At 41.1% G+C, this 22,123-nt stretch overlaps 1 non-coding gene across 1 annotated transcript; it reads left to right on the forward strand.

Moving 5' to 3' along the window:
- The first annotated feature begins 9,249 nt into the window (after positions 1–9,249).
- On the forward strand, positions 9,250–9,356 carry LOC131217828 (small nucleolar RNA R71). Its single transcript, XR_009157418.1, has one exon. It is a non-coding gene; the product is annotated as a small nucleolar RNA R71 (small nucleolar RNA).
- Positions 9,357–22,123: the final 12,767 nt, after the last annotated feature.

A 22,123-nucleotide genomic window follows, 5' to 3' on the forward strand; every position in this document is an offset into this window, starting at 1 on the left:
TGGGAAATCCCATGGATCGTGGTTGTCATAGATCGTAGTTACAATGTAATATGGGGTCGTGGCTTGCGCAGAACCGATACCCAGTGCAAGAAGATGCCGATCGCGTTTATTGAGAAACACTCCTGATTTGAGGAATCTCTACTATTAGTCCCATCAATCAACCATCAAAGCACCCCATACCTCAAGTACATCAACCCATCACCACCTTTTACAAAAGTCCACCTTTCTTTCCACCTCACCACTCCTCTTTTCCAAATTTCAACAACAACCATACCTCTTTTTACCATTTTCAACCCAAACCATCCCCCATCACTCCATCACCCTATCTCACTCCCTCTCTCTCTCTCCCTTACAAGTCTCTCTCTCATTCAAACTCTCCCATAGCAAGTCCCATACGTATGGTCCTCCCATGGTGAGAAAACTTCCTTTGTGAGGTCCACCTTTCCCACCCCTTCATCTCTCATCTCAACCATCCATTTCCCATCTTCCACCATCAAAGGGTAGTACAAGGAGCTAAGGAAGCCTAGGGAGCAAGAAGATCAAGTGGTGGGTGCCTTGATAGGGTAGATTTTCATATTTTTAAGATGGGCCAAGTGAGGCCAACCGATCAATGGTTTGGATCTCACTTTGGACCCTAAGATGTGGCCGATGGCCCACTTGGATCATCATGATCATTCCATGATGGGGCCATTCTCCATGGACCCCATCATGATGTTTATTTTCTTGTATATTTAGGGTCATCCAGACCGTTTAATTTGGTGGAGAAGGGATCTCCACCGTTGGATTTAATTTTAATGGGCCACATAAGATGGGACCCACTTGATGTATGATTTAGTGCAAGGGAGGGCCCATAGTGCCGGGGTCCCTCCATCACACGGTCTCACTCTCTATATCTCTCCCTTTTTGTTTTATTTTTATTTTATTTTATTTTTATAAGGTCGTATGGCCTGCTTGAATGGACCCCACCATGCAGTAAGTATTTTATTTGAGTGGGGCCCACCTTATAAGTATAGTGCCCATGCCACTCATCAGTGGTGGCCCACCTGAACAGGCCCGCCTCAAATGGTAAGACCGTCCAGCGTCCCTGGACGCTGGACGTTTAAATGGGAAAAACATAAATATATTATTTTTTTTAGGCCTTGGAGTGGTCCACTCATGTAGGCCCCACCTTGATGTATGTATTAAATCCGTGCCGTTCATTCCTTTCCTAAGACGATTTTAAGCGTTGAGCCAGGAGGTGGGATCCATCAGACCCTCAGGCGGGCCATACCATACCAAAAGGTGGTTTTCACCATTGAAACCTCCCCTGATGGGTTGTACGTTGGAACATGTCCAATATTGGACTTGTTTTGCTCGTAGTGAGCCATAGAAGAACAATGGACGGAGTGGATTCACTTGACGCGGACCCCACCTATAAAAATTCTTAGATTTTCAAAAAAAAAGCTACCTGCGCACCAGTGCTCGGGCGAGCGGGCGGGCGTCAGCCACCCACGGCTGTAGCCGTGGGCCCCACCTTGGTGTTTATATGCTATCTAAACCGTTCATAGGGTGGGCCACTACCTGACGTGGGCCCACCCCAAAAATCATACTGATCCAAGACTCGGGTGGCCCACATCAAAGGAAACAGTGGGAATTGGACTCTACCGTTGGAACTCCTCTTGGGCCCACAGAAGTTTTGGATCCGGGTGGAAATTTGTGTCCACCCTTCATCTAGGCCTATGTGGCCCTATCAACGGGTGGGATGGTATGTAAACTTTAGGGTGGGCCCCACATGGAGCCCACAATGATGCATGTGTTTTGGGCACCGTCCAGGCAGACGGTGGGGCCAGCTTTGATGTTTGTGTTTTTCCCCACCGTCCAGGGACGGTGGGCCCATGGGCACGTGCGTGTGTGGTGCGTGCAGGTGTGGTGTGTGCGTGAGTATATTTATATATATATACATATATATATAATATTATATGATATATAATATTATATGTACTGTATGTACATTATATATATATATATATATATATTTTTATTGGCATGGGAGGACCATTTCATTACTTGTGGCCTATGGTTGAGGCCCACTTTGATTTATATATAAGGCCCATGGGTCGAGGCCCATTAAAATGTAATGGGACTAATGGGTTGAGGCCCATTTGATGCACGTATGGGGCCCAATTGGCGGGGCCCATTTGATATATATAAGGCCCATCCCTACACAATTTATGTAATGATGTTTACGTCAGGGCTATGCCTTGGGAGCAATGGTGGTTCGACGCCCACATTGCAAGTATAGTGTGGTTAAATGTCCGCATTATGACATTCCCTAAGGCCCATTGTTAAGCTCGTGCGTGTTATGTGTAGGCCGTCTAGGCCCACCTTTGTTATGTACATCATCCATCCTATATAGCATGTTTAATTCCATGATTCATGATCATATGCATCATACGTATGCTTGATATGAGGAATGACTGATCATAGCATATGCCTTTGGGCAGATTGTTTAGGGGCTCCCGTACAGGGGGTGTTGCCCTACATGAGCGCATGATACGCGCAGGATTGCTGTATGACTGGATAGTGTGATTCATGCATTCGCATTGTGTGATATGGTTACTATACGCCCTAGCGACATCAGGGTCGTAGCCTCCACAGATGTATCGTGGTTGGCGGGATTGGATACCGGAAAATGCTGTTCTACATGGGGTGCGATAGATATCCCTGGGTGAAAGTCCCTAAACCCTTATGGTACCAGGAGGTTGCTCCAACGTCTAGACCGAGTGGATGCATGAGCGCTGATTGCCGATTACCAGACGGTTGCGTTTTCCACTGTGTCGTGGTCGGTTGGAAGGGGGTGCGGCCTTACCCGCCCGAGAGTAGGGGGCAATGCTAGGCTGAGTTTGACCAGCTCGAGGAATGAGTCCGCTATTGACGAGCCGAGCCCGATATTGGCAGGCGGATAGTGAGGTCTTTTCCACTCACCTTATTGCGCGCGATGGGGCGGCAATCTGGCTTGGAGTGTACTAGACCCCGGTGATATTCCAGATTTGAGCCGTATTGACATGTGGACTTAGATGAGGATTTGTATGCTTGACTTTGCATTGCATGGCCTTGGTATGGCCGACATCATTCTTTGCACCGCATGGCCTTGGTACGGCTAATGGGATTCTTAGCATTCATCAGCATGTTCCGCATTACTCTGATACTGCATGACTACATTATCACCTTGAGCATACACTTTCACCACCCTCTAAGCTTTCTATAAGCTTATGCACGACCGTTGCGTGCAGGTGACGTTGGATCGCTGGACGCGTGGCTGATCTTCTTTTGGAGTTTTGGTCTATCTTCATTGTATTTCCCTTATGCTCATTGTACTTGGAAAGTTTTTGATTATAGTGGAAATGTGATGGAGTTTTTGGTTGTTGTTTGTGGGTTATGCCTTTGGTTATGCTTATTACGAATCAAACTGATGTACAAAATCCTCCTTGTAGCATCCCAGGATCGGAACCTGGCGAATGGGCGCTGGGAGCCGAGAATGGGGTTCTACGGAGGCTGTCGACAAGACATTCTCAACAGAGTTTTTCAACTCGTTGGGTGCCCATTAAAGAGAATTGTTATTCATATTGTATTGTAATTATGGTTGTAAAGGACAACTCTGTAGCTCAATGACAGAAATGGTACGCCCCTGGTCATCAATGGGAAATCCCATGGATCGTGGTTGTCATAGATCGTAGTTACAATGTAATATGGGGTCGTGGTTCTCATGTTATATAGGTCGTGGTTGTAATGGGTTGTCGTTTCCATTGGTCATAGTTGTCATGTTAAATGGGTCATGGATATGACACTTTTCCCTATGATGTGATACAAATGACTATTATATTTAAATGAGATTTATGATACATGGTGAAAATATGATTCCATGTCAGATGGATGGAATGGATCATGTTGATATTTGGCCCCTAAAATGACACGACAAAAAAGGATGGGCGGCATGGTCCCAAAAAGTCCTGGCCTAGAAAGTTTCAACAGTGGGTTCCATTGTCACATTTTTTTTCCTATTATGTGACCCACACGAGCTTTGGATCAGGTTGATATTTGGGCCCTAGCCCTAAAATGACATGGCAAAAAGGATGGGCGGCATGGATTATACACATACATCAATGTGGACTCCACGAGTTTGGTCCTTGCTCATGTGCAAAAAAAAGGTTCCGTACACATCACTTTCTTGGTATTAAATACGATTGTAACTTTTTATTCCCTAGAAAACTGTACAACTACTGAAACAAGGACAAGGGCATTTTGGTCCAAGTAATTTTTGAAAGCATGTCAGGCCACTCTTAGGATATATGGAATGTTGTAGCTTTCTAAGTAATTTGCCCAAACTTCAAGGTTAGTACGGTCAATTTCCCTTTGAACATTCGTTTCGTCTTTCAAAGCGTAAAGCGTAAGAGGAAATCTCTGTTTCCAAAGGACTTAAACAATCTGTTATAAAACATGGCACCTACAAAGTAGGGGTGTATGCGTTGCGAAACTTTCTTGGCCCGCCCTAATGTATGCGTGTTATCACACGGTCGATTCATTTTATTTTATTTTTTCCCGATTACTTTAGGGCAAGAGCCTAAATAGCCTAAATATGAGCTAGATCCAATGCTCAAGTTGACCATACCAAAGGCAGTGATGATGGGAAGCGGATTGGCTGGTGTACCTCACACCACCTATATAGCTGCTGTATTGACGTCAGCAAGATATGTGGGTCTGATCATGAGGTATGTGTTATATCCAAACCATCCCTCCATTTTCCGAGCTCATCTTAAGACTTGAAACAAAAAATAAGACAGATCTAACCATCAAGTTGACTACACTGCAAAAAGCAGTGGGGGATTGAACGTCAACCATTGAAACCCTTTTTGGGGTCATAGAAGTTTTGGATCAATATGAAATTTGTTTTTCCTCTTCATTCAGGTCTTTGTGACCTTATGAACAGATTGGATGGAAAATAAACGTTATGGTGGGCCCTAAGAATTGTTTAACGGTGAAAATCATTATCTTCGCTGCTATTTGTGATGTGGTCCAGATGATCTTTGGATATGATTCGCTTTTTGGATAATGCTCTAAAATGATCTCTAAAAAGAAATGAACGATGTAGATATAATAAATACATCACGATGGAGCCCATGTAACTTTGATCTCCATTGAACCATTCGTACAACTCGGAGCTCGAGAAGCGTTAGTGCTCATCCTCACACGACACATACCTACATCAACTATATAGCTGGTGTGTGGTACACCAACCAATCTGCTTCTGTGGTGATGGGAAGTGGATTGGTTAGTGTACCACACACCAGCTATATAACTGATGTATTGACGTCAGCAAGTTCTATGGGTCCCATAATGAGATATGTGTTATATCCAAACCATCCATCCATTTTGCGAGCTCGTAGTAAAGCTTTTGACGACATCCATTTTGTGAGCGCATAGTAAAGCTTTTGATGAAAAATAAGATATATCTAACGATCAAGTGGACCACACTGCAAAAGGCAGTGGGGGATTGAACGTATACATTTGAAACCCTTTCAAGGGTCACAGAAGTTTTGGATCAATACGAAATTTGTTTTTCCTTTTAATCCACGTCTCTATGACCTTATGAATAGATTTGATGGAAAATAAACGTTATGGTGGGCCCTACGAATTTTTTAACTATGAAAATCATTATCTCCGTTGCTATTTGTGGTGTGGTCTAGTTGATATTTGGATATGATTCATTTTTTGGATAATGCTCTAAAAGGATCTTGAAAAATGGATGAACGGTGTGGATATAATAAATACATCATTGTGGGGCCATGTAACTTTGATCTCATTTGAGCCATTCATACAACTTGGAGCTCGAGGAGCGTTAACGCTCGTCTTCGCACCACAAGTACCTACACCAACTATATAGCTTGTGTGTGGTACACCAGCCAATCCGCTTTTGTGGTGATGCTAGGCACCTATACTGTAGAAACCTTTCTAGAGCCCATAGTGATGTTGATTTTCATCGAGGGATGTTGGGATCCCGGATCGGAATTGACGGAGGCTGCTTCCTCCACAGGTTACCTCTTACCTCTTTTAGGGACTTTGCACTATGATTGGTTGATTAGGTCTGACTAAAGTCATCACTGGCTAATTTTTTCATCTCTACAGCCTGATAAACACTATAAAAACGTTAGAGTATGGATATGACGATTTCCAACCCTAAAATGAGTCTTTGGTTTTATGATTAAAGATTTTGAATAAGAAATTGCATTTACAAAGATGGAATGTATTATAGGCACCCACTCTTCCGGCACAGATGTACAGTTTCTACTTCACAGGATCTATTTGTTCTTGAGGCTATGATTCAGTTCTTGCATATATAGGAATGTATACAAGACTTGTGACAAATTTTGAAGTAATTGGTAGTTTTTTTTTTTTTTTGGGCAGGGTCCAATTAAATCAGCAAGCTCCAGAGTATACTTCCGAACCAATATGGTGCAAAGTGTGTTGAGTGATGAGATGAATGTTGCGCTATGCAAAATGTTATATGATTAGATGCAACTTGATTGAAAAATGGTTGGGTAGACAGTAGTGTCACAAAAATCATATCGAGTTGCTTAGATTGAACTAGGGTAGACTCAAGAGGCTAGTGTTAGGGTTGGACCTAATCTAGACTCTCTTCCTCACTCTCACTCTCCTTGGTATGATGGATGCTTGATTATGGATGGGTAAGGATGTTGTGGATTGGTATGAGTTGATTGTGAGATGCTTCTTGGATGGTTGAAATGTGAAGGGGATAGGGTATTTATAACCCTCTAGCCTAGTTTTTTGAAAAATTTTGCAAGGCTCGAGGGAGAGGTATTAGAGTAATTGTCGAGATTTTTCACATGCATGAAATATACAGGGAGGAGAACAATGCATGAGTAGGCAACTAACTAAAGTACAGTCAGTGCCATGTGGTGAGTGGCACCCTAAGTGTCGTTCGTCCTTCCTTTTTTACTTGTGTGTGGTACACCAGTCAATGCACATTCTCCAACCAGTAGTAACTCTTGTTGGCACGAGTTCATTATTGGCATTGGCTACGATGGTGATCCCAGACTTCTTAGGAACCACCTGAGTTGGACTCACCCATTGACTATCGGATATGGGGTATATGATACCCACATCCAATAGTTTAAGAACCTCGGCCTTGACTACTTCCCTCATGTTTGGATTTAGTCTACGTTGTGATTGCCGAGTGGTCTTCGCATTATCCTCAAGATATATATGGTGAGTACAAATCGAGGGGTCGATTCCCTTGAGGTCCGCTATTGTCCATCTAAGGGCTCCCTTATGCTCAATGAGAGTAGATATAAGCATACTCTCCTGTTCTTTCTCCAGGTGGGCAGAGATCACCACCGGTTATGTCTCATCTTGACCTAAATAGACATTTTAAATTAGAGGGCAAGGGTTTTAGGTCAAGCTTCAGCGACTTGAGGTTAGACGGTAGAGGCACTACATCAATTTGAGGCAACTCTTCAAATTGTGGCCTCCACCGGTTAACTTCAAGTACCAGTGTAGTATCAAGCAAGGCACACGTCTCCCTACTCATGTCATCATCAAAATCATGGGAGTGGGCAAGACACGTCTCTATAGGGTCAGAGGATAAGGTCAGAGGTGTCGTATCTTCTACTAAAGAGTCAATCATGTTAATGTCGTGGAAATCGTCATCATCCTCTAAGTTTTTGCCATTATTGAAAAAGATGTTTGACTCTAATGTCATATTCTCAAAAAACATAGTCATGAAACCATTCCTGCAATTGATAATTGTGTTTGAAGTGGCAAGGAATGGGCGACCAAGAATGACGAAAATCTGAGTGCTCATGTTATTGATAGGTTCGGTGTCTAGGATGATAAAATCTATAGGGTAGTAAAATCTACCAACTTGGACCAACACATCCTCAATTATCCCTCTTGGTACACGAACATTGCGATCAGCAAGTTGTAGTGTGGTTAGGGTGGGTTTTAATTCACCCAAACCTAACTGTTTGTATACCAAGTAGGGAATTAGATTGACGCTCACTCCTAAGTCAAGAAGTGCGTGATCAATTCGATGGTCCCCGATTACACATGATATGGTTGGGCTACCGGAATTTTTGAATTTCTGTGGCACGTCTTGCTTTAGGATGACATTCACTTTCTCGGTTAAAAAGATCTTCTTTTGAATACTTTACTGTTGTTTGGTCGTGCATAAGTTTTTTAGGAATTTGGCATATGAAGGTATCTGTTTTACGACATCAAGCAGAGGAATGTTGACTTTCACTTGTTTCAACACCTCTAAGATATCCTAAGAGTTAGAGAGAGGTTTTGTTGCAATCAACCGTTGGAAAAATGGAGTAACTGGCTTTTCTAGAAGTTCCGGTTCTAATTTTTGTGGGGCCTCACTAGATCCATCATTGTTGTCCTCTTCTAGTTCTTAAGGCTTTTCGGGCCTAACTGGAAGGGTTTTATCAATGATCTTCCCACTCCTAAGAGTGGTGATGAATTTAGCGTGCTCCATTTGATTTGAAGAGCTGGGATTACTTATCTCGTATTGTGGTTTAGGATTGGGGAGCAGTTGTGCAGGAAGCATCCCCTTTTCTATAACCGTCATACGTGAATCCATCTTTTGTATAAAATCTCGCATTGCCTGGGTCAACTCTTGCATGGAATTTTGAATCGGTTCTTCTTGAGGTTTCCCTTGATTTAGATTTTGATTGAAGAAACTTTGAGGGGTAGCATTGTCCATTTCTCCAACTAAAGTTTGGATGATTTTTCCAACCAGGATTGTACGTATTAGAGGTCGATCTATTGAAAGGTCTTTTATAATTATTTACTGCATTGGATTGTTCATTCAACACTTCTCGAAAGGTAGGACAATTTTTAGTTGTATGAATGTTGCAATCACAGATGCCGCAAACACTTTCCTTAGCCTTATCCTTATTTCCTTTCATGGCCTCAAATTTTCTTATGAGCGTAGTCACCTTATACTTGAGATTATCTTCTTCTTTCAAGAGATACAATCCACCTTTCTCCTTAGATTGAGTCGGCCTAGACGTGGTATTCGATTTTGGGTAATAATCTCATGATTGTGTTTTTTCAGCAAGACTATCGAGGTAATCCCATACCTCGTTGACATTTTTATTAATGAATTCTCCATTACACATTGTCTCGACCATTTAGCGCATGGAAGATGTCAGTCCATTGTAGAAAAAATTTATGATGCGCCACGTTTCAAAGCCGTGTTGTGGGCATGAACTGACCAAATCCTTGAACCTTTCCCAACATTGGTAAAATGTTTCATCTTCCTTTTGGGTGAAGTTCATCATTGTTTTTCTAAGGCTAATTGTTTTATGATGTGGAAAAAATTTCTTTATAAATTCTCTTTACATATCATTCCATGTGCCAATGGATCTAGGACGCAGTGAATGTAACCATGTCTTAGCCTTCTCCTTCAAGGAAAAAGGAAAGAGTTTCAGCCTGACTATGTCCTCAGACACATTTTGAAAATATAAAGTGGTTATGATCTCATCAAACTCTTTCAAATGTAGATATGGTTCTTCAGATTCAAGCCCATAGAACTTAGGAAGGAGTTGGATAACCCCTGGCTTGATGTCCACATGTCCTGTATTTTCAGGAAAAATCATGTATGAGGGCATACTCACCCCCGCTGGTTGTAAATAATCTCGGAAAGTATGAGGCGAGGGTGCTTGATGCACCTTATTCTCATCCTAAATGTCCTCCACCCTAGGTTGGGGTAGAAGAGATTGGTTTTCAGCCATCACTTCAATTAACTTAGGAGATTTCTAGTGGTGTCTAGTCCTGCGATGGATAGTTAACCCCTCAACCAATCCTCCTTCAGTCAAGAGACATCGAGTGTTGTCACGGGCCCACTTGGGCATAAAACACTCGCAGCCCTCAATCAAATTCGAAACCTAATCCTAAGAAAGGAAAAGAAAATCTAAAAAGAAAGAGAGGGTTGGAAAGAAGTTACCAAATTAGAGTCCTTAAGTTAAAAACCTGCAAAAAAAATAACACAAGTCAGTTTCTAGAGAGAAGGTCTAGAATTAGAAAATCCTTAAAAAGAAAGATAGAAGTAAACTAGTTTCTAAAAGAAGAAATTCCTAAAGGAAAGTGAAAATTTTTAAAATAAATTAGGAAAGTCCTAAACTAGAAAGTAAATTATTAAAAGAGATCTGAAAAATTGAAAGTAGAGAAAGAGCTTACTGAATTAGAAATATCTATCTTAAAAGCCTACAAAATAGGAAACACAAGTCAGTTTCTGAACAAAAAGTCTACAAGTAGAAAATTTCTAAAAATAAATTAGGAAACAAAGTTAGATTCTAAAAGAGTTAGAATTAGAAAGTTACTAAAAATAAAAATAAAAAGTTAGTTTCTAAAAAGGAAAGTTCCCTAAACCTAGAAGCTAAGTTAGTTTCTAAAAAAAAAAGTCAGAATTAGAAAGTTTCTAAAATAGAAAATTCAAACCTAAAATTAAAAAGTTTCTAAAAATAAAATAAAGGAAAGATGAGTTAGTTTCTAAAACTAGAAAGAATTTCTAAAAAGGGAAATAACTAACCTAGTTTCTAAAAACAAAAGAGGAAAGTTTCTAAAAATAAACTATTTCCTAAAAATAGAAAAATACTAGAATTAGAAAATTTCTAAAACTCAAACCCTAATTCTAAAAATTGAAAAAGTAGAGGAATTAGAGGGGAATTACCAATTTAGAAGTTTATGTCAGGATCCTACAAAACAGGAAAACAGGTTAGTTTCTAGAAATCAGAAGAACCTAAACCTAAAGTTAGAAAAATTCTAATCTTAAACTAATCCTAAAACTAGTTAATTTCAGAAAATGAAACCGTCAATCCCCAGCAACGGCGCCAAAAACTTGTTCACTCCCCAAGTATAGGGTTGTGATGTAGTAATTAACTCGGTGACACCAAGGTTGAATCCCAAGGGTCTGCCACCTGTACGTTATCTAATACTAAGTAGAACTAGAACTAAATTAAGATGAAATCTAAATCGAATGATTTTAAAGAATAATAGTGAAATATTAATCTAAAACTTAAGGGATTCAGAGGAAGGAAACTAGGGATTCAGAGGATTCACTTGTAGAGATCAGGGAGATCTACGGCCGATTCATGAACTCAACTGGACTTCAAGTCCCATCTCATCCAGTTGGAAGATATAACCTGAAAATCAATTCTGAACTTCATCTAATTTAGTTTTCAAGAGATTAGATAGGTGTAAATTAGAATGGATTCTATCACAAAACCATGCCCATGAGACAAAGCAAACAATAGAATTAAACTAATTTACAGTCAATCTGAGTGATGTATGAACAGTAGGAAGGGTGTCGTCATCTAACCATGCCTAGGAGACGATGGTGAACAACAAGACTTTCTAACTGCGTAATCATAACAATAGAACATGAATACTTAAAGCCATCATAGATCTATTGTAATTTCAGTCACAACAAACCATTAAAAACTGAAAATATTCCTATTATTCAAAACTATAATTAACATAGTTCATGACATGAATCAAAGTCGTAGAATCAGTCCCATCATGCCACAAGCTTCACCTCTTAGCCCTAGCTAAGAGGTTAGCCCGACATGAGTGGGATAAATCTCTAAAAAATCATAAAAACAAACAAATAAGAAAAAACTCTTAGACAATTCTCCCCGTCTCTCTCATGTTCTCTCTCTGTTTTATAGGTGTCAGGGGCAGTGGAGAAACTGAATTCAGCAGGTCTTTGCACAGGCCCTGTTTCGCCTAGCCAGATCGGATGAACTTGGCAGATGGAACGACATCAATCGCACCAACAACTTAAGTTTAATCTAGCTCATCCATCAGCTGAACATTTGGGTGGTTCCAGATCGTCATTTGATGGTCCTGGCCCATGGATCTACGGATGGTGTAACTCAGCAAATGTCCCACTGCGTCCGAGATTCCTGCGTGGCACCAAAACGGTAATTGGTAAGAGATTTCGCGGAGCACGCTTCAGTGAAGAGCTTTCCTCGTTTTTGGAAAGCATTGACAACCGGATCTCCCTCTGTCTTGATTTGGAAGGTCTGGATTGAGGAAAATTTCCGAACGTGGATCACATTATCAACAAAGGTCAGACGGTGTCTGGAATTTTGCTGATTGCGGCGGGATTTTGAAACCGAGTTAGATCTGCTTTCAGTATCTCTTTAGGAGTTATACCCACACATATGTGATCGGCTTCATCCTGCGAACCCCTTGGACGGTTCAGATCAGCTTCCTGGTTGCTGATTTGATCGCTGATCACGTCAAAATATCCGATTTTCTCGGTCGTGCGCATAACAGAGCCTTTGTACATTACTGCGTATGGCTGTTTGATTGGAGGGGCCCATGATCAGCATCGGTGGGGAGATCTAGTCCGTTCATTAGCTTCCTCTCGAAAAATCGGTCGGACATGACCTATTTTGGATAAGCTTCTTGGTGGCCCATGGATGATTTCATTCCACCGTCTGTCTTCCTTTTGGATGTTTACGATCCCACCCTCCTTATTTCCTAAAAAATCGTCACCTATGACTTGGTGAGCAGGACTTTATGAATCTGATGAATGGTTTGGATTGTCCATATGGACAATGGGCGGGGCCCACAACATCAACCGACGATTGGTGCGGAGCTTTGCTGTAATGGCAGTTACCGTTTTGCGTAAGGAGTCGGTCAATACCGACTTTGACCGGGTTTCTCCATCCGGTGCACATTGAGTGCACATATACTCTCTATACACGCGATGCTCATGGGCCACCATCATGATGGTCATGAGAAATCCGTTCCGTCCATGTCTTTTCTCATATCATCTAATGGATAAATCCCGAGTTTGAAGCATATCTGAATATCAGGTAGGCCTCAGAACAGTAATTCATAGGCTGATCTGACCATTGGACCACTTCAATAGGTATCCAACTACTGAAATTTGACGTGTATGGCTTATTTAAGGTCTTTAGGCCATATATGAAGTTTCGAGCTGAACGGATGGTGGGAACGCTGTGATCTTGTATTCTGTACCAATTTCAGGCCACTGGAGCTTCAGTTTCTCGATTTTCTCGGGTCTCTGGCATGTAAATTTGTCGATCTTGATCCCCTGGGGTCCGTCCCTTGCCTTGGTGACTCATGAGTATTAAATCCATACTTTTAACATCCTATTTCAATCCAAGCTCGTAAATACACTCCGCATCACAAACACGATTAAATCGGGTCATTAAACAGTACCATGTTCGTAAATCCAGGCAATAACTGGGGTCTGATATGCAATATTTGACCCTCAACATTGGACCTAATCTAAACTCTCTTCCTTAATCTCACTCTCCTTGGTATGATGGATGCTTGATTGTGGATGGGTAAGGATGTTATGGATTGGTATGAGTTGATTGTGAGATGCTTCTTAGATGGTTGAAATGTGAAGGGGATAGGGTATTTATAACCCTCTAGCCTAGTTTTCTGAAAAATTTTGCAAGGCTCGAGGGAGAGGTATTAGAGTAATTGTCGAGATTTTTCACATGCATGAAATATACAGGGAGGAGAACAACGCATGAGTAGGCAACTAACTAAAGTACAGTCAGTGCCACGTGGTGAGTGGCACCCTAAGTGTCGTTCATCCTTCCTTTTTTGCTTCAGCTTTGGAGGGAGGTTTCTTTTATAAGTTTGGTCCTTCAAAGCTGCCTTGTTATTACCCATTTCTTCTGAATTGGGCTTTGGAATGGGCTTGTGCCAAAGTGGGTTTATGAGCTTGGTTTGATAAGGTGAGTTGACTGGGTAGGATATGTGGGCTAACTAGATGAGTTGACTCAATGGGTTGACTCTATGGGTTAAGTTTTTCCTAAAGTTTAGGTTCAGGACCAGTTTTAGGGTCAGTTTCTAATGTTCTTATGCTTGGATCAGAGTTTAGGGTTTGGATTCGGGTTTGGCTTAGGATTCAAGGTATGGATTGAGGTTTGGATTAAGGTTAATGGTATGAATTATGATTTCTATTCAATTAAGCTTATCGGCCCAAGGTGGGGTGTCTACACCATCTAACTTGGTCACAAGGTCAAATAGACATGGCATGAAGGATAAAACAAAAATAGCTTGATTGAAAACTTTTGTGCCCCCGAGAAGTTTACAATGTAGGTATTCAATCCCTAGTATTTCCTATGGTTTGGTCCACTTGAACTTGGAATCTACTTATTTTTGTGGTCATGTCCTAAAATGATCCGAAATAGTATATCCTATGGTGTGGTCCATTTGAACTTCGGATCTACTTATTTTTGTAGTCATGTCCTAAAATGATCCGAAATAGTATTTCCTATGGTGTGGTCCACTTGAACTTCGGACCAACTTATTTTTTTGGTCATGCCCTAAAATTGCCACGTAGGTGTTCTGCATGACCCAATTGATTCCGTTTTCCAAAATTTGAGGGCGACTTTATCATGAGCGGAATACGTGCAGCACTCACCCTGCAGGGTGCATCACTGACCGTGGGGCTCACCTTGTATAACAACACCGTCCATTCATTTTCTGGATAATTAGAGCAAGAGACGAAACATGAATTATATCCAATTCTCAAGTGGGCTATACAATAAGAAACAGTTTTGACTGAATCACCACGATAAAAAACTTCTGTCTCACCGTAATGTTTAATTGCCATCCAACCTGTTGATGAGGTCCAAAAGACCAGGATGAAAGGAAGAAATAAGTATAAGCTTAGTAAAAAGCTTTTTTGGCCCACAAGAAGTATTTAACGGTGGGAATTTAGTCATCACTGTTGTGTGGCCCACCTGAGATTTGGATCTACTTCATTTTTTTTAGCTCGTGAACTAAAATTAGCTGGAAAAACAGATGGACAGTGTGGATATATAATACATACATCAAGTAAGCCTTACGGTCTGGGGCACACCAAGTTGGGTGAAAGCCGGGCCGCACCTAATCCACACCCTAACATGACTTGGGAACAATGCTCGCCTTGGTCTCCATCAATTCAACCAGCTCCATGAGAGGGAGGGTTTCTCATGCATCTGTAATGGCTTCGGCCCATCCTTCTCTGATCACGGAATTGGGCCACCACTCCTGCGTGCACCAGACTGAAGTATCTAATCTATACAATTGTGTAAATGATCAGACTTCAAAATCTACTCTCCAGGCTTACGGGCCCATTGACACCCCTATTAGAAAGTGTTGAATTCTTTCCAAATGTTCGTGGTCTCTAGAAATAGCCCTGGACAAGTTGCGTGGATCGTAAATAGAGTCATTGAGTGATTTTAGGTTAGGTCATTCAGCGGATGTGGTGCGAAATTTGATGAATGGTAAATCTTGTGAATTAGATTCCGAAATTGATAATGTAGAGCTCAATTAAATTAGCTAAGCAATGTGTGAAATTTACTAAAAATATGTTTTTCAAAGTTCAGTGGCAAATATGAACATATACACCATGGAAATTTAAGATGATCCATGATGAATTTATAGACTTCAATGGTAACAAAACACTTCTAAGTGTATCAAGATCACGATATAAAGTTAAGATTCCTTAATACTACAATGTAAACAGCCTAAATTTTGTCTTTTGTATATTCCACGAAGACATGATGGTTCAGAGCAAAAGTTAATGGTTGAATAGCTTTACCTATCTATAAATTATCATCTCAATGGTTGAATTGGTGAATAATTGAGTGCAGATAATAATTGAGTGAACAAGTTGCTTAATAAATTAATGGATCTTCATATGTATGACTAAATAAGTTTAGGCGCACAGGTCTCACCTAATACATATGTACGAAGTGGTAGATGTTGATCAGCTTTCTATGAAACTTTGAGGTTAATGGATGATGTGGATTCCACACATATGAGATGCTAGACCCTGTAAACGGTATATGAATGCCCTTAGAAAGGGCCAAGAGTTGCCTTTTTATACTTTCTATAGATGTCATTCTTTCGTGGAAAAGTGAAGATTATGGAATCCACTACCACATTCCCTACGTTGTTTCTCTCCGACATTTCTCTCATCTAAATACTCTGGCATTCATCCAAGAACTCCTCTTTTTTAAAGTCCTTCATTTCTCTTTGCCATTTTTATCATTTGGCGTCTATCATTCTTTAGCGTTCATTCCAAAACTCATTTTCATCGAAGCTTCATCAACCACTCCCACTATCATGATTGTGCAGTTTTTTTTTTTTATGTCTCTATTATTATAGTAAACTACAATGTTAGTCATTTATGAAGGTAAATAAAACTTTAAATCATTCCTGATTTTTTCTAAAGGGAATAGCTTGTGATATATTTTGGCATTCTATTAAGGAGGGTCGAAGTGGAGAAGTGGTAACAGTGTAGAATATCATTCAATGAGGGTCGTTGTTATAATCCAATAAGGTTTGAGGTTATCATCTACTAAGGGTCGAGCTTGATAGTAAAAAATTGAAGTGTCGAGCTTAACGGTAAAAAATTGAAGAATTAAGATTGGGTGGCATGAAAGTGCCGAGGTTGACAATTGAGAAAGTTGACAATCTCGACCCTTGACATTTGACAACTAGGACCCTTAATGATGTTCTATCAACCTCGACCTTTAACCCGCATTTTACTTTTAATATTTCCAAAATATATATTAATTCAAAAATAGCATAAAAGATAGGTGGCTATGTAGGAAAATTCTCATATAAAATAGACCCTAATTTGTTGTCCGTGATGAAGGAAGAACTTCCCCACTAGGCACCGAATTTGTACATGCGTAGGCCATAGTTATTCATCCAAGCCATTGATTTGATAGACATGATTACAGTTGGACCATACACAAAATATTCCCACAATTCGTCGATTTCAACCTTTTCATAACTAGATGTAAATGCATTGCTAAGAAGGAATGCACCAAGAATCATACTCAGTGGAGATAAGACCCAAGATTCAATGATTAGGATCTTACAATTTGGGATTTTTTTGGGCATGGTCCATCCATGATAGAACCCATCTTATCAATGACTTGGATAAAATAATCTGGGCCCCACATTTACCAACTCCATGCACCATGGGAAAGTTCCCCGTGGTCAGGGACAGAAAACTCAGCCTCAATAAAATATTGAGACGACTCGACTAAAGAGATCATGGTTGACCCGACTGGCCAGACATCTGAGTCTGAGTCGAGTTTTTTCAACCTTTTGAACTGTGCTTGCATCATATGATCCGAACTTTCAGCTCTTGGCGCCTGCATCGAGCCAAAATCCAAAGCTCTGTAGACCCAGTCTAATGTCCGCGTAAGATCCACTCTGTACATCGATCCTAGATTTAGGTGGATGACCGGATGGTTTCAATGTGGGTGTTCAATATCCAATATTTCTTGTGGTGTGGCCCACTTGAGTCCTGGTGCTTCCTATTTTTGGGTGCTCAATGAGATAGTGAGACTGATGAAGTGAGTAAGGGCGTGTTTGGCCGGACCAATTCCATGGGATTAGGTGGGATGGAATGGATTTTAAGGTAATGATGGTGGTGTCAGTGTTTGTCCCTTGATCCCATGCGCTTGGGATAGCCCGTGGATATACAGCAGCCTGTTTGGACCGTCCCAAATGGATGGGTTTGCATCTACACTGCTTCTTGTGGTGTGCCCCACTCACTGTTTTATATTTGCCTTAAAACAGGCTTATGGCTAAATGTAGGCCGGTGAAAATGATATCTCATTGATATCTTGGTGGACACCACATAGAGGTGATAATTCACATCGCGAGATTGGCAGAACCCATGTTAGCTACGGGCGTTGTTTACGAGGGTGAGGTACATCCCGCCATCCCAAATAGAGCTGAGCATTTTGTACCCGAACTGGTGGATCTGGCCCGATCTGACCCGATTCAAACAGAGCCGATGGTCAGGATTGGTCAGAAGCGGGTAGTGTAATTCAAATCCGAACTATTTTCGGATCGAATTCGGATAAGCCCTATATAATCCATCCGTGTGTATATATATATATATATATATAAATTTTTTTTTTTTACTTTTACCGCCTAGTCTTTACATTCGGCTCCAAAAAATCCCGCCCAACTCTATCTCTTTATCTCTCTATATCTGTATCTCTTTATACGTGTCTCTCTGTCTGTTGAAGAAGAATCTCTCTCGCTGTCTCTTGAAGAAGAAGGCAAGTAGAAAGCTAGCTATACATTGAAAAATAGTATATCTGTCTCTCTTTATATATGTGTCTCTCCCTGTCTCTTGAAAAATAGCAGGTATCGGGATAAAGTTGCAGCTTTATCGTCGTCTTGACAGGTAGACCTAGGGAAGCGGATTGGCTGGTGTAATGTTAACAAGTTCCGTGGGTCTTATCACGAGGTATGTGTTATATCTAAACCGTCCATCTATTTAGCAATATCGTATTAAGGCTTGAGACAAAAAATAAGATAGATCTAACTATTAGGTGGACCACACTACAGAAAGCAGTGAGGGATTGAACGTTTACCATTGAAACTGTTTTCAGGGTCACAACAATTTTGGATCAATATCAAATTTTTTTTTCCTTTTCATTCAGGTACGTGTGATCTTATCATTTTTCCTTTTCAATCAGGTACTCGTGACCTCACGAATAGATTGGATGTAAAATAAACGTTATGGTGGGCCCTATAAATTTTTTAACGGTGAAAATCATTATCTCCGCCAATATTTATGGTGTGGTCCAGATGATCTTTAGATATGATTTATTTTTTTGGATAATGCTCCAAAATGATCTCTAAAAATCGATGAACGGGGTAGATATAATAAATACATCACAGTGGGGCCCATGTAACTTTGATCTCCTTTGAACCGTTCTCACCGCTCAGAGCTCGAGGAGCGTCCGTGCTGTCTTCCCACGACACGTACTAGAGCAGCTGGCTAGCTACATGCTAGCTACAGACGGGCATTTATAAAGCTTCTTCGAGAAGCCATGTAGATGAATGGTCTGAACGGATTGGCTACTCCACCTGACACTAGCCGCGTGGCTGGTAGTCGGTGATCTGTGGACTCCACCATGATGTATGTATTTCATCCATTCCGTTCATCTATTTTTATATATGATTTTAGGGTTTTATCCCAAAAATGAGAGGGATATAAATCTCAGGTGGACCACACCACAGGAAAACAATAGTGATTGGATATCCATCATTTAAATCCTCCTAAGGACCATTGTACGGTTTATCTGACATCCAATCTGTTGATTAGGTCATAAAGATCCAGATGAAGGGAAAAAACAAAGATCAGCTTGATCCAATACTTTTATGGGCCCCAAAAATTTTTTAATGGTTGACGTTCATTAAACACTGTTTCCTATAATGTGGTCCACTTGAGATTGGGATATATCTCATTTTTTTTTGTAATACCATAAAATAATCTATAAAAATAGATGAATGGAATTGATGAAATACATATATCATGGTGGGGCCCGCAGATCACCGACCACCAGCCAGCGGGAGTACCCAATCCATTTCTGCTGTGTAGTAGCACTAGCGAGTGTATAGCTCGTCGTGCGAAAGCCTTTCGCAACGAGTTCCTACGCTTGTAACTTAGGTGGAGCCTACAGTGATTTTTTTGAGAAATCCACTCCATCCATCCATTTTGTGAGCTCATTCTTGGACACAAGCCAGAAACTGATCTGGATTCAATATTCAGGTGGGCCAAAAATGTGAGGATTGAACGTCTACAGTTGAAATATTCGTGTGGCCACAGAAGCTTTGAATCATGCTAGTATTTGTGTTTTCATTTCAACCCAATAGGAACGACGTTATAAACGGTAAAGATGGCATGAAATATCACCATAGACTCCAGGAACGTTTCAACGGCAGGAATTTCCCTAAACATTTTCCTTTATTGTGGCCCACTTGAGTCCTGGATCCTATTCAGTTTTGTTCTCAAGTCCTGAAATGATCTCACAAAACTGATGGAAGGTGTGGATTTCTCATAGACATCACGGTTTGCCCCACCTAACTTTAAGTACGGTAACTTCATGTGGAAGGCTTCTGCACGAAATCTGCGTACCCGTTGATGTGACGAGACATCCTGAAGTTTGGCAGGTGTACCGTGCACCAGCAGTGTATTTGCATATTGACATTAGCAAATTATGTGGGTCCCATCATGAGGTATGTGTTATATCCAAACTGTCCATCCATTTGGCAGGCTCGTATTAAGGCTTGAGCTGAAAAATAAGACAGATCTAAAGATCAAATGGACTACACTTCAAAAAGTAGTGGGGGTTGAACATCTACCGTTGAAACTCTTTTAAGGGTCACGAAAGTTTCGGATCAATATGAAAATTGTTTTTCCTCTACATACATGTAGTTGTTATGTTATTAATAGATTGGATGGAAAAATAAACATTATAGTGGGCTTTACAAAAATTTTAACGGTGATTTTTTTTTTTTTAAAAGAACTTAATTCGAACAGTAGCCAATCAGATCCGACTCAATTTTTTTGACCGAGTTGGAGTCGGTTCGGGTCAATCTAACGTTACAACGGATCGGATTGAGTCAGATGACTCAGACTCGGTCCCGGATCTGACTGAGTTTGAGTCAGGCCACGTAGAACTCGGACCTGGTCGAGTTGGGCCGAATCCGATTCGACTCGGTCCGATGCCCAACTCTAATCCCAAACCAGGGGATGGGATGAGATGGCACAGGATAACCCTCCTAGTCCCATCTAATATCATATCCAACGCAAGGCCAAACACGCCCTAAAATCACACAGACATTGCCGTGGGTCCATGGAGTTTTGGGTGGGAAGCAGATTTCGTCCTACCCCTGCCCATCTCTAGGGAACGGGCAGGAACTTTGAGTGGCCATCGTGATCTACGGGTCTTATCCACACCGTTTATCCATTTTTATCGCACCATTTTACTTTGCAAGATTAATAACGAATGAGATCCGAGGCTCAAGTGGACTACAAAATGGGGATTAAACTCTTACCGTTGAAAACTTCTTGGGGCCATAGAAGTTTTGGATGGAGCTGATATGTATGTTTTCTCTTCATCCATGTCTATATAACTTTATGAGTAGGTTGGATGGCCAATAAATGTCACAAAGGGCCTTATAAAAGTTTCAACGGTGAGGATCATTATCTCCGTTACTTCCTGTGGTATGGTCACTTGAGCCTGGGATCTGCCTCATCTTTAAGATTGTATCATAAAGCGATACAAAAAAAATGGATGAATGGTGTGGATAAGACCCATACATCACCGTGGTCACTCAAAGCTCCCGCCAGTTCCCGGCCGGGGTGAGGACGCAATCCGCGTCTCACAGGAACGGACGCGGATCAGCTACTGACAGGTTGAGCTGGGAGATTCCCTACTGAAGTGATGTCACCAAGTTCTGTGGGCCCACCATGATGTATGTTTTGTATCTGCACCGTTCATCCATTTGGAGAGATTATAATAGGTATGATTCAAAGAATGAGTCAGATCCAAAGCTCGAGTGGACCCCACCAAAGAAAACGGTGGGGAGAGTGACACCCACCATTAAAAATTCTAAGGGCCACAAAAGTTTTGATCAACCTAATATTTGTGTTTTTCCTTCTTTTATGTCTGCGTTAATATATGAACAGTTTGGATCTCAAATAAACATCACGGTGGACCTTAGGAAGGTTTCAACGGTGGACGTCACTCTCCCATCTGTTTTCTGTGGTGGGGTCCACTCCAGCCTTGTATCTATCTCATTCTTTGAATCATGCCTTAAAATGATCTCTCCAAATTTATGAACCGTGTGGATACAATACATACATCATGATGGGCCCTACAGAACTTGCTGACATTACTTCAGTAGCGAGTCTCGCTACTACCGTCAGTAGCTAATCCGCGCCCCATAGTCCTACACCTCGACAACCGCATTTCGAATGCAGATTTGCTGGTGTACCACATGGACGCGGATTTCCTGCGAAAGCCTTTCGCAGGAAGTTCTAGCGCTGGGAAATTAGGTGGGGCCTACTGTGATATTTGTGAGAAATCCTATCCGTCCATCGGTTTTGTAAATTCATTTTAGGACAAGTTACTAAAAATGAACCGTATCAAAAGTTCAAGTGAGCCAAAAACGTGATAATTAAACGTGAATAGTTGAAATATTTGTGGGGCCACATAAGTTTTGATTCATGCTAATATTTTTGTTTTCAGTT

The sequence above is a fragment of the Magnolia sinica genome, chromosome 10, assembly GCF_029962835.1.
Source record: "Magnolia sinica isolate HGM2019 chromosome 10, MsV1, whole genome shotgun sequence".
Lineage (NCBI taxonomy): Eukaryota > Viridiplantae > Streptophyta > Magnoliopsida > Magnoliales > Magnoliaceae > Magnolia > Magnolia sinica.